The sequence below is a fragment of the Apteryx rowi genome, unplaced genomic scaffold, assembly GCF_003343035.1.
Source record: "Apteryx rowi isolate R43461 unplaced genomic scaffold, aptRow1 scaffold_98, whole genome shotgun sequence".
Taxonomy (NCBI): Eukaryota; Metazoa; Chordata; class Aves; order Apterygiformes; family Apterygidae; genus Apteryx; species Apteryx rowi.
In genome coordinates, this window is record NW_020451293.1 from 10,660 (window position 1) to 24,577 (window position 13,918).

Below are 13,918 nucleotides of genomic sequence, written 5' to 3' on the forward strand. Positions count from 1 at the left end.
CCAACAGGTCTGTTCTTGTTCAACCTGAAAATCTCCTATAGAGACATAGAAAGAGTTTATGGAACATAGCTTTGCAGTGCATAGGAGAGTCTTTCTGCTCTTCCAAGACACCCTGTATTTCCTTCCTTCCCCCAGTGAAAGTATCATTTGAGCTCTATCATGAGCTTTCTGATCTTACTGGCTGTGTCAGGAAAGGTGAGTGGGCAGAATATGTCTCATATGCACACATTATTCACCAGACAGGGACAATAAAAATGTTTATATCTGAAAGAAGACAGAAAATAGCATATGTTATCATTCAGGTTGCATCAAATGGAGATATGGTTTGAAAGCCCATATTGGGATTGTTTTTTTTCTCTCTTCATGCACTGTAGCCACCAAGAAGCTTAACATATCTTGTAAATACCTCTTAAGGATGGGAAAAAGAGGCAGTGTCAGGAAGCTGACAAGACTGCAAGACCATTTTTATAGACTTTGGAAACTACATTTTACAAAACAGTAATAATAATAGAATTGTTCTAGATAAAAGCAAATCCAAGGACAGCCTCGGGAAGTCAGGGTTGACACAGCACATATGTTTTGCTGGATTTAGATTTTAAGTGCTTTGAACATGAATTAATGCTAACAAGTGTTAAGAATAACTACTACTGCACATTCATAAAGGAGTCCCCTCCTTCTCACCAATACCAATAGCAGTCTCAGCAGTACTGAGATCCATAAAGCATTACTGTTGGCTTTTAGGATGATTCATAGATCTATTGTAATGGAGAGAGGTACAGCATAGCAATGGAAGTCAGCAGTTCCTCCCTTCTGGTATGGGCTCTGATACAAATTTTCTTTATAGCCTTCAGCAGTTCACTTAATCTTTCTGACTCATATTCCCCATCTGTCAAATATGAAGTTACCATATTCAGCCAGCAGTAAAGAAAGGTCATTTTTTCTCTCTTCCAAAAATATCTCTCTTAGGATATGCTTCACCTCATAGTCACATGAGAATTGAAAGCTATCCTGTGGATCTTGAACTTCTGAGCCTGAGTCAAAACTTTACCTTTTCTTGATGCTATGGAATTTTTCTCCACAGAAATACCCACTGGCAAGCTCAAAACCTGAATCATGGGTACACACACTATCTGGGTCTAGTATGGACCTAAATATAGGTAATGTGGATGACTTGTGAGCTTTTGCTTGAATGTAGAAAAGAGTACCCTTAAAACACGATATACATGCACCTCTTGTAGTTGGGAAGACTCCCTCAATGCCTAAGTTCCTTGCATAAATCTGTACTCTACTGTATGATTGTACACCAAAAAAATAGATCATTCACTTATAAAATATATACACCTAAAGATCTCATTATCTTTATTTTTTTTATTGTGAAGCCACGAGAACAGCTGGTCTTAGTCCTGCAGAAAACTCTGTGCAGCATGCTAATACAATCAATGCCCACTTCTTTTATAGAAAACTTGTCCATAGCCCAGAAAAATGTTTTACAGAATAAATGAGATTTTTTTTCTTTCAAAATTAGTAACAATATTAAAAGAATAAATTTGTGCATTTGTGTATTCTTTAAAGAACCAAATTTCCTATTTACTTTAGAAATCATGTTATGGTATCACAGAACTAATGACTGTCAGCATTCATGGATTCTGCATAGATGACACTACTGGGAACCCAGCAAGTGCAAATGGGAGTAAGGTATACTCAGAGAAATTGCCCTAAAACCAATGAGCAGCGAGGAATGGGGAAATTTCCCTGAGCAGCTGTGAAATCCCACACAGATATATACATGCTCTGCCCTTGACATGGTATCCCAAGTGCATCAGGAAGGAAAAAGGAGCTGCCAGCAACAAAAATTCATGTCCTTCTTTTCCTCTCCACTGGCTAATGACACAGGCCAAACAGAAAGGTCTAAGCTAGCCACTGTGAAAGGAGAAGTAAAGAGTGCAGCTTTGATTTCTCCTCCTAAACTAATGCCACAATTTCATCTCTCTGCAGTATTTCAGGATTAAAAAAAAATTTTCGTAAATGAGTCATACAATATTCAGTGTCTACTACTTCCTGTTGCAGGGCTAGAAATGATCATTTGATTTATAAATTTGATAAAGGTATTTGATCATAAAACAAAACTGCTCTCAAGCTCTATTCATACCCCGATTTGTTTAGGAAGACGAGGTACAAAGGAGTAGAGCCTCTGACCTTCTGACCCTCTGTCATCAGCCAGTCACTAAAGGATACATTTAACTTTTGTTTAGATTGATGAAATAAATGTTGATAAACATTCCTTTGTGAGAGGGCAGATTCTAATCCTAAAGAATTATAAACTTCTCTAATATTAGACTATCAAATCTAGATCAATTTCCTTAGGTTCTATAACTTGATAGCAAAGACATATGGTACTTTAACCTTAGTTTAATTTTTCTGATTTCATGCAGAATCTATTCTGAAAAATAATCTCTGTGACTCGCTCAGTTCAATTCATTAAATAATGTTTATTTTTACTGGTTGAGAAATCACTATTTCCAATGTATACTGTTGCCATCTAGTGTCAAAAAACAGCAATGCATTTTAAGTTCTATTTCCCCTTTTATGAGGTGAAGCACTTACTTCTGCGTTCCCAGTAATCTTCAAATTCATTTGATTGACTTCGGGGTTCATTCTCTTTTCCCCTTACCAACCATTCTGTATCAAGGACACCCAACTTCTATCATGCGCACTGCATAATTTCTCCAAGGTTAATTTGTAGGAATTAGTGCTCTAGTTTCAGCCAGGCCTGGTACACTTGGAACTATGGTATTAAGAAATAGGGCCTATCCTTCAGGAAAATAAGGATCATCACAGAGGGAGTAAATTYCACCTAACATATTTGCAATGTAGACATTTATCTTTTAGGCTTCCTTTCCAGTCATTGGAAAGACATAGGCACTCTCAGGGAACAATTCATCTCATCCTAAACTAGATGTATAAAGTAGGTCAAATTACTGCCATGCCTTAAAATTGCCTATTCCCTCCCACTGACTATAAGAAAAGTCTCAAGCAGCAAGCTCAGGTGGGGATATTTAAACTAGAGATAGCTAAAGTCAGGTGAGATGAAGCCTACCTTACCTCACTCTCATGAGGTCTGGACAAAATTTACTAACTGTCCAGATTTGGACTTGAGTCTGTTATTTAAATAGCCCTATTCTGAAAATTTCTCATGAATGTTAATGAGATTTTTACAGTTATGTGTTCACAGAGGACACCTTGTATCCTCTAAATCTCTTCTAATCATTTCAAGACAGAGATCTACAGGACACTGGAGGAAGAGGGCCAATTTGATTATGTTATTGATTAAAGTGAGAATACAACAAAGCTGCCAAGACAATCCCTTTAGACCTGGAACCCTGAAGCAAAATACCATCTAATAATTATTCATCATAACGGTAAGTAACTTGAGAAGAAGTATCCAGTTGTGGCATTTTCCTATAGCATTTAGAAAAACAGTAGACAGGTTTTTTGTTTTTTTAAGCCAACATTTGTCATAGAATTGAATCCACATTAAGAGAGAAATTCTGGCTCACTAAAGTCCATTGGAATTCCTGCCATTGATTTTGGTGAGATCAGGACTGAATCTCAGTATTATTGCTGCCTATTCTATCGAGTAGCTAAAACTTAAGGAGTACAGTAAAATATGAAGGAGTATATGAGTTGAAAGCTTAAGCCAAAAGACAGTGTCTTGGAAAAAGTGAGATTCAAAGAATGTGCAACTTTTTCCTCTCTTTTCTGTCAAGTATTCCTGTCTGACTGTTAAATGTGTGCTCCCAGGTCTCATAATTCCTATGACTCTCCCATATGTGTTTAAATTTCTGTAACAGTTAGCTGTGCTTCCATATGGCACAGCAGTGGCATTTAGTTGCTGTGATTAACTCCAAGCATTGGCTGAGAAGGTAAATGAAAAGGCATGTTTTCTGCTGAACCAATTCATCAGAGAGGTACTGCCAGCCATATGTTTCTCTAAATCTTCTTTCAAATATTTGTGCTGATATTGCTAAAAGGCGTTTCATCCAAGGAAAAGGAGATGCACGATAGATTGTGTTGTGATAGATTAGTGAACGAATATAGCACTTGCCTAATGTGTTTTCATCCTCTGAACTCAGAGCTTTATAGCTACTGAACTGCAACTGCCACTAGAATTCATCAGTCATTTCCTCCCACCACCAGAAATGCCAGTCAGTGTGGTCCATTACATTCTTGCTGTGTTGGAAGCTGCGAAGGTTGTGCTAATAGCTGTCTCTTCATAGACTTTATGTTCAAAGTATGTACATACTACATAAAATTGTGAAAAAAAAATCAGTTCAGTGCCTGGTCTTGCATCAAATTAGGTGGATAGCCTCAGGTAATGGTAAATAATTTCAAACTGATTTTAATTTAATAACTTTTCTGACATTAAAATAAAATAAATTCTCCTGACTGTCACAGGCTTATTTAAGAAATTCTGTCTTTATCTCTGTAGGTCTGTAATTAATCTGCTGCCTGTCTTTTTACCACATTTAAATCAGCAAGGATACAATAAAAAGTGGGGATAAGAATGCATTGATTTTAGGTTAAGAGGACAAAAATAATACAGAGCACTCTATCACCTTTCTCATTCTTCCCTCTTCACCCAGATGAAGGTGTTGCCAACATCTGGATCTGGGTTAGGAGCAAATGTGCAGGCAGTGCAACTCCCTTAGGATTGAAGAGGGCTGCTAGACCTGAAGGTGCCAAGTACCAGGCTACAGCAGGCACTGGTGTCTGCCTACATTCTTTGCACTGGGACCTCTGAAAATCATGTCACATTGCTAGTCATGTGGGCTACTCACCCAGGGCAAAGTCATGGGTAGAAACTGTTCTCAGCATCCTCATAGGAAAGGCACTGGACTTAAGTTAAGGCAGCTTTGTCAGTGCTGTTTTATTTTCTGTGATCCCATGTGTCCCATGAAAGGTCTCAATAGCTGGAAGCTCTAGAAGTGCAGCTGCTGCAAGAGCCATGGGATGTGAGACTGAATAGAGAGGTAGATGGGAGCTATTTTAAAAGTACATAGGCTAAGTCTTGCCTCCACATCTGTAAATATTGGGGTCCATAACCTGAGGAATCCATTAATTCTGGGAGCAGAAACCTCACATATTTTGGCAAACAACTTTTCCAGTGTCAGAGCCATAATTTTATGGAATATCATAGCCTGTAGCCAAAAGAGGATGTAGCTCCTACCTAGCATCTTACAGAACAAAAGTACCTTGGGGCCAATCTTCACTCTGCCAAATTCTGACTGAATTTACTGAGCCCAGTAATTTCTGCAGCACCACTTTATTCCAGTCATTATCATGGGATTAACACTCCCTAACACAGGTCATTTGTCATATAGCAAGCATGCAAGTGACTACCAAAGGAATAAGCATCCAAAATGGTAGTTACATCCAGATAAACACAACATCTGTCACTACAGGAACTCATCCTGATGCAACTCTAAGGGTTGGAAAACCACTTTTCCCATTCACCTCTTACTTTGTTATGCTGAATATAGTTTTGTCCAGGCACCAGCTCTGGAGCTGAAAGATCTAGTATCTAGGATATTTCCTTCATATTTTTTATTTAATTTATTTTTATTTAATTAAATGAATAAAATATAATGGTCTATAAAATAGAGACACAAAAATAATATGTGGCATGCATTTACATTTTACAACTGTCAGCAAATGTAATCAGGAAATGATCTCTTTAATATAAATGAATACAGGAAAGCAATTAGCTGTTTTTAATTTAGCAACAAATTGTAACATCTTTCAGACACATAAATCAGCATGATGCAATAACTCTAATGATCAATAGGTAATGCCTGCATCCTCCCAAAGTTGAAGAGTTAATATAAGAGCGGAGGTTAACAGTAACAATTAATTATTAGTACAATCATAAATTTGTTGTTTTAAACATTGATTTAAATATGATAAAGTTCACATAGAATAGAATTCTTTAGGGTGCAGTCCTGCTGCCACCACTTAGGCAAAATTCCTTTTAGCTTCAGCATAGTTTTCACTAGTGCCAGCACCACAGAACTAGACCTTTATAACAATTGCAGAATATAAAGGATCTGACTGGGCCACCTTTGATCAAGTTGACTAAACCCTTGATCAAACTGGCTACATCTTTACTGTGCTTTATAGAGTGCTCTGAATTCCATTTCACTCCCAAGATCCATCAGTAATAATTAAGAGTCACTGCTAACCTCCCCCATTATATGAATTCTTCAGCTTTGAGAGGAAGAAACAATTACATACAGACCATTAGAGTTAGCACATCTTTCTGCTTCACATACTGCCCTCACATGCAGTCTGCATTCAGGTTGCTTTCTAGGAAGGATCCTTAGGAGTTCTCTTTCAAGGGAGAACTTCAGGTTGTCTTTTCTACCTGATGCCATCACTGCAAGAGCAACTGGAGCATCCAGAGGTTGCAGAGTGCCAGATCCACACTGAAAGTAATGCGCTCTGCAGGAGGCTTCAACTGCTGTACTCACCAAAAATTACTTTTTGGGGAATACTAGTGGTATATCCTAGAGATCTGAGATGCCTATTATTCAGATGTAAAAGAATGCCCATTTTGCCCTCAAATCCATTTTCCGTGATGTTTAATGTGGCAGTGTAAACGTATCCATTGAGTACCATTTTGTTTTTCCGCAGGTTCCACAGGATGATTCAGATGTTTAGCACCTAATCTTCAAAAGAGCAGAGAATGGCCACAGCCTGGGGAGACAACATTGGTCCAGGGCACTCTTCATCTCTGGTCAGAATTGGCAAAAACAAAAGCCATCACAAAACCCAGAAGCCAACTCAAAGGAAACAGGCCACCAGCCCCCAACTGTCTGCTGTGTGTGTGTGCGAATCCTTTGGTGAGTAGCAATGTGGGAGGCACTGTGTCTGAAACTTAGAAAGTCAAGGTAGGAAGAGAGAAGCAGAAGAAAAGGAAGTAGAAAAACGAGAATCAAGGAAATGTGATTCCTGTTCCATCCTTAGAGTTTTAAAGACATTTATTTATCCTTTGGGTGCAAATAGTCAATCACTGCTCCAATAAGCGTTATATTCATTTAACTGAGGTGCTTACAGGAGAAAAATATGCAAGAGATTCATTACTTGCCTCTAGATGATAGGATAACTGTACACCTAGCTGTGCAAAGTCAGTTTAAATAACATTCCCAATGCTATCAGCAAGACTATTCACATTGTTTATTGGTGTTTGCTAGCATAAATTTCCAACTTCAAAGCAAGTTGCTCATTTCCTGCTGTTTCTCTATTCAAATACAGATGTTAATGAGTCAGTTTTATTTTAATAGAGTTTTTTAAATTATTTAATTCTTTGCATATTTTGTGTGTTTCAAATAAAGAATGAAATCTACATGTCCCTCTTCCAGTACTGCAAGCCTCTGACAATGAGGATGTTTAGTTTAATTATGATCCTTCCTTTTCCACCAAAATACACCAGTAAAAAGATTTTTGCTAAGCCCAGGGCCCTTGATTGTGTTTCCTAAAAAATCCTACACTTTGCCATTTAATAAAAGAGATTTTATATTTAAGATGTTTATAAAATTATACTTAAAGTTTCCTATAAGCAAAGGGAAGAAATGYATATTCTGAATTAACAGTTCTAAACCTCGCTGAAAACTGGATAAAGTGACTGCCAAGAAGTCCTGCACTGTGTAGTAGGATAGCCCTGACAGCTGTGCAGAAATCTATTCATGATTCTGAATAAAATGTTGTTTTTGCTTCTCTCTTCTTGCGAAAAAAAAAAAAAAGATTTTAAACAAATCTTAGATTTGCCCAGATATTTCATGACTGTGTCCGATGCTGGACTAGCTCTGAATTTAACTACAGAGTTTACAGCTGTAGTTGTACATATGCAGATGCTTTTGTTATTTATGAGCAAGCACTCATTAAAGAATTGCAAAAGTAATTTTTGTATGCAATTAAGTTTCCTATATAAATAATCCTGATTCGTTTCCTGTGAAATAAAGGTCAAAATCCTCTTCGACTCCCCTGGGGTTAGGATGGCACTTAAGAAAGGCTGTCATACAAAGTGGTGTTCACATTAATACAGTAAGCAAAGAATTAAGAATCAAATGCAGGAAGTAAAACCCATAAAGCTTTATTGGACTAACTCACAATAATAACAAAAAGCCAGCATTCCAGATTCTTCAGTAGGCAATGTGAATTTAGGGATTGTAATTAAATGCTGAGCAAGGCTGTGAATAAGGACAATCAATGTATATCATGCTCTAATTTCATAAAACATATTATTAAGGCTTTCTTTGTTTAGCACTTCCAAAATGAACTCTACAAACACAGTTCATGTAGGATTACTAATCATAAGGATTACCAATCATTAGGTATAGGATTACTAATCATGTCCTAATCTGTGGTGGATTTTTAATAGTCAAATTAGCTGCAAATAATGCAACCCATATCATAGTCAGCCTTCAGGTTTTAGTTTCACTTATTTGAATCACTTATCTTCATGTCTTTCCAAGAAAGACTAAAATTATTCTGAACCCCATCACTAATATCTTCACAGCTTACCAGCTAAAGGCTTTGTCAGCTTTCTTGCTGTTTCATCTCTGTGTCAGATTGATAGTCCATTGGTGGCACTCTCTTTTGGCAGCAGTGCAAATTACTCTATCAAAAACAAATGGCAATATGTTTATTATAACCACATGTTATTTCTCATTAAGCATAGTAGGAAGGTTTACATGTGTGTAAGGACTAGATAAAAGTTAATTCCAGCAGCTGTAAGGGACTGGAGACAACGCGCTTTAAATTAGATAGTGACTTTCTCTGGCAGGAGCCATGAACAATCTGAGCTCAAGAATGAACTGAACCTGCTTACTGAAGGGAAAGCTATCGTGACTCAGAACCTCCTGAGAAAGGAGGAAGTGAAAATGGGAGGATTCAAAGTGGTTTCAGGACACCTGAAAGGGATGAAAGCATAAACTGTATCTATTTTTCACCACTAATGGCAGCAAAAACACATCTCAAAGAAAGTTGCCATTAAAAACCAATCTGATATACAAATATCTATGATGACTCAACGCCCCAAAGCCACTAAAGCATTGCTTCTTGACAAAAAAGTCACTTGATTTTGTTTTAAATTTTAGAATGAGGTAACAAACATAGCCCAGGGTATTAACTACTTTTGTAATAAAAAATGAACAGCAGGACAAAGTCTGCATCCGAAAGAGGCAGACATATTCACTAGCAGAATCTACAATGCTTCAGTGTTCACCATCTGGTTATCCCACAAGCCTAATTCTGCTACCAAACTCTACAGAAATAATTGTTTTCATTTCACATCTCTCCTTCCTCCTTTTACCCCCTACCTCTTTCTAGCCTCCTCTCCTCTCCTCTCCATTGTCAAGACTGCAAGTAGAACATAAGACATGAAAACTGAAAACTACCAAAACGTAAAAAAATTAAACCATTCAGTTCAACATCTAAAATTTTCCAGACAAAAATCTCCAACAAGAGTGGAAGATTTACCAATTCTGAAAAATAACATAGGTATAGTATCAAAGTAGTTGAAATAAGAAATTGGTTACCTCATTTCAGAAATTACTCTGGAGATTGTTAATTGCAGTGGAAAGACATACTGACTTTAAGGGGTTTTGATCAGATTTTTTATTGTGTATGACCTTTTTTCTTTACTTACTATGTACCTGCAGTTCACTTCAGAAAGCAAACCTGAAACAGAACATTAAAGTAGCTGAAACTACATTGCATTGACATCAGTGGACTATACTGCAATAACTAAGAGCATGTGTTAACCAAGAACACATTTAGTTTTATCCAGAATTATTATAAACTATGATTCTGCACCTAATGCAGACGGAATGCTTAGTAAGTAAAATGTGTTTGCTGGTTGCCATTAAAATTTTGGTAAATCAGAGAGCCTGATTCTGTTCCCAAACTGTCATAAGTAAGACTACATAAGTTGACTAATACAACTATTATTTAAAGGTGCTTCACCTATATAAATGAAACTGGAGTAAAGCTAAAGAACCTTTTCCAAATGCTTTCTTTTTTTATTCCCTGATTTGTCGTGTTTTTCCCCCAAAAAATGTTACTGTCATACCAGATGAAGCTTCAGCTGTTAAGATAAAGGCAGTTATTCATACCATTGGTAATCTAGTTTGGTTTTACGTAATTCTGTTAAACAATGGTTATTTCACAGTTAGATAGGATAGAAGTGTAATAAGGACAGACATTTTAATTCTTACTAGATATACAAAAGAAGGAAAAACAGCAAAAATGGAGATAGCTAGGTAAAAAGTAAGTGTCTGTTGCAGGAGACTGCAAAGTGGGAATTTAGGAATTGTAATCATAAGGATTCACAGAGAACTTGCCTCAATACACATGACCTTTCATAAAAGGTTTCTTTAAAAAAAAAAAAAAACTTGTTTGCAAAGCAAATATAGTCCAAAAGGAAGACAGAAGATGGATCCCGACACTTCTGAATTCTAGCCCCGCTTCTGCAAGCTCACTTGGCTTAAAGAGGTTTCTTAAAAAAAAAAAAAAAAAGACATCTCATTTAAGAAAAGGAAAAAATAGGGGACTGAATTTTAACTATAGTCTGAAAAAGTATAGGAACGCTGACAAACCAGTAACATTTGATATGATCTATATTAAGATTAGTTCCTGCCAAAATTTATGCATTTCTCATCTCATGAAAGACTCCTCAAGAAATCACTAAATGTACACAGATTTACTCTCCAGCTGTGCAGGGGATATTCAGCATCTCTCACAGGGCATGCAGGCACCTGAGCTCCATGAATTATCTTATTTCTGCTTGAAAAGGAAACAACTGCCTTCCCCTTTGAGTCCAAGGCCAGAATTARGGAAGACATGGATGTCGCGAGTCTTGAGACTCTTGAGACTACCATCATACCTTCCTTTGTGGCCTACCAAGACCTACATGACAATGGAATAGTGGGTTTTGTGGTTGATATAGTTTTCACTGCGTTGGGGTGGGCACCAGACAGGAATAAGAATCTTGTCCACAGCCCTCTGCTGTTGGGAAACCACAAAGAGCAAAGACTCGATGTATGTTTTTCTCTTACTCTATCAGAAGATAAAGGTGTTGGAGTAGGGTCTCAGAGGTCTCTATCATGATATATCCATTGCGTTCTTGCCTACTGCAAGCAGACTAACTACTGACCAAGAGAAACCAGGAGGATCCGCAGGGCAATTACCATTCTCTTGTACACAGGTATGGCACTCAAAATGTGCAATGCTGGTGAATTCTCAGTGACAGCTTACAGTTGGCTATAATGCAAGTATGATGTTTGGCTTTTTCTTAGTAGCTTAATATTGTTGATTCATGTCCAATTTATGGTCACTGTAGTCCCCCAAATCCTTTCTTTAGGACCTCAGCAGTCATCCCGCACTCATCCAAGTATTTCTTCTCATTTTTACTATTTTGCAGTGTCTGTAGGGTATTTCATTCTGTTTTTCAGACCACTTCCTCATGTTTGAAACTTAGCATATTTTCCCACATTCTTACAGATCCTCACAGATTCCTGTTGTCTACATATTTACCATGTATACTATCTACTCCATATTCCAGATCGCTAAAGAGAACATGTTAATTACAGATTTTTCCCCCAGAAGTTGAAGCTAAATTGACAAATTATAATTTCTTGATTCTATTTTTTTCTTTTTTAAATGGACATATTTTCCCTTTTCCAGTTCTGCAGCATTTTTCATATCTTCCATATGTTTTCTAGATAACTACAAGGATTTTTGAGATCACTTACTGTCTAAGTAACCCAGTTCATCAGGTCCAGCCAAACTGATGAACACCTAATTTCTCTAAGTACTCTCTAGCTATCTTTCTCTTACACTAGCCTGGAAACCTTTCCTTTGTTACTAGCAGTTCTGTTAGCCATCTCCTTCAGTTGAGCATTTCAGTAAACATTAATGCAGAATGCTTTGTTGAATAATAGACCAACACTTTCTTTAGCCTTCCTGTTACCTCTAGGAGTTTTCATTCAGCTCCCTACAGTCAGATTCAACTACATCATATAGTCCTTTTCATATAGTGATAAAGTTTCTCTTTAAAATTTCTTAGATTACTTTGTTCCAATTTTTCATATGGGAAAAGTTGTTCCAGAACCTCTCCAACAGTTTGATAGTTTCCAATTTCTAGATTAAATTTACACCTATTTTAATTATTCCAATGTTGTCTTCAGTTTAGATCAGTTTCCTCCTTGAGCTGTATGCTCCTACTTTTGCAGCAGCACTTTCTCTGATGAACACATTTGATGCCACTGATCCAAAACTATTAATTGCTTCCATGGATGTATATAAACATGGTGAAAACAGCTGGTAACTTACCAATACAGTAAGACAGTCTACTTTTAAGACTTCTGTTTTTTTTCTGATTAAAGGTTTCAAGCAGAACATTAGAAAATCTTTCACCATCCTTCATTAGCATAAAATCAATGGACTTCATTTTTATGTCATTTCCTGTGGATTTCTACAGCTTGAACTCTCATAAAATTCCACCACCCCATACAGCAACTTCTTAAACTATTTCATTTCCTTTTAAAAACAGTTATTTCCCTCTTACATCAGCACAGTTCCTATCATTTGAAAAATGAAATTTCTTCTCCAAAACTCTTTTTTGACCTGACTTTTCCCCTACTGTGAATGAGTTAGCTGCAGTATCCAACCTGTCATTGATCAAACAGTAATTTCTGTTGATGTCCCATTGCTTTCATTTAAGGATTTGTTTCAAGTTATGAAACATGCTGTTTTTCAGATTGTTTCTCTGGGGTTTAACTAAAATCATGTTTCTCATTGCAACACTAAAACTTCCTTTATTTCTCCATTACTGTTATGTCCCAGTAGACTGTTACCATTTTTTTCGTAGAATATTCACCACTTCTCAAAATTCTTTGTCCTACATTATATAACATTTCTTCCCACTAAAATAAAACTGTTTTTACATTCAATAATAGATTATTATATAATAAAACACCTTTTGCATTAAAATTCTACATCCAACATTGCTTTGTGAATCTCTGCTAAAAATAATTACATCTTTGAATACAATTGTTAATAATCCACCAAAAAAGTGTGTATCTATGCATACTTTTTTTTTTTTTTTTTAATATACAAAGCTCATATAAGATGCTTCTTTTCATGAGGATTTCCCATTCCCCAAGGTCTTTGGAGAGCAATTTGTCTCATCTCATTTTGTCAGGGTGCAGGGAGGGCCGGCAGCTCTCTGTGAGCTGGGGCACTAGGAGCTGCAGGGGATCCCTGGGCTGGCAGGGCAGGGGTTTCACCGGTCAGGGCCTGTCCCACTGCGCCCACAAGGGAGCAGGGCAGACCAGGAGACGGTAGCTGGGTTCAACCACAAGTCCAGATCATCAAGCAAGTTTGTGGTGACAAGGACGGTCTGATGTCAGGCCAGGAAGTCAATCTGCGATTCAGGGTCGGGACCTGGATCAGCAGGTTATGCAGCCAGGCCAGGCTGCTCCCCACAGCTCTGTGTGGGAGCCTCTCCTCACCGTCCCCAAAGGGAAGGGGGCTACCCTCCTGCAGCTGCACCAGCCCTGAGCTGGCCCTGAGCCCCAGCAGCCCGACCTTCAGCGGGGGGGATGCTCTCAGCGCCCTTACACATTTATCATTACCTTAGTACAAACGAAGTATTATTACTTTAATTATTAAGTATTATCTTATTGAAATTCTGGCAGAGTAACAGGCATAATGAAGGAAGAGCAGCAACATTTCCTCTTGTTTTGACAGTGCTGATGATAAATATTCAGAAAAACTGATGCCAACAACAAAAGAAAGCTCTCAAGAACTGTGTAATACACTGGAAAACATACATTAAATAATATTCAGGACAATGATG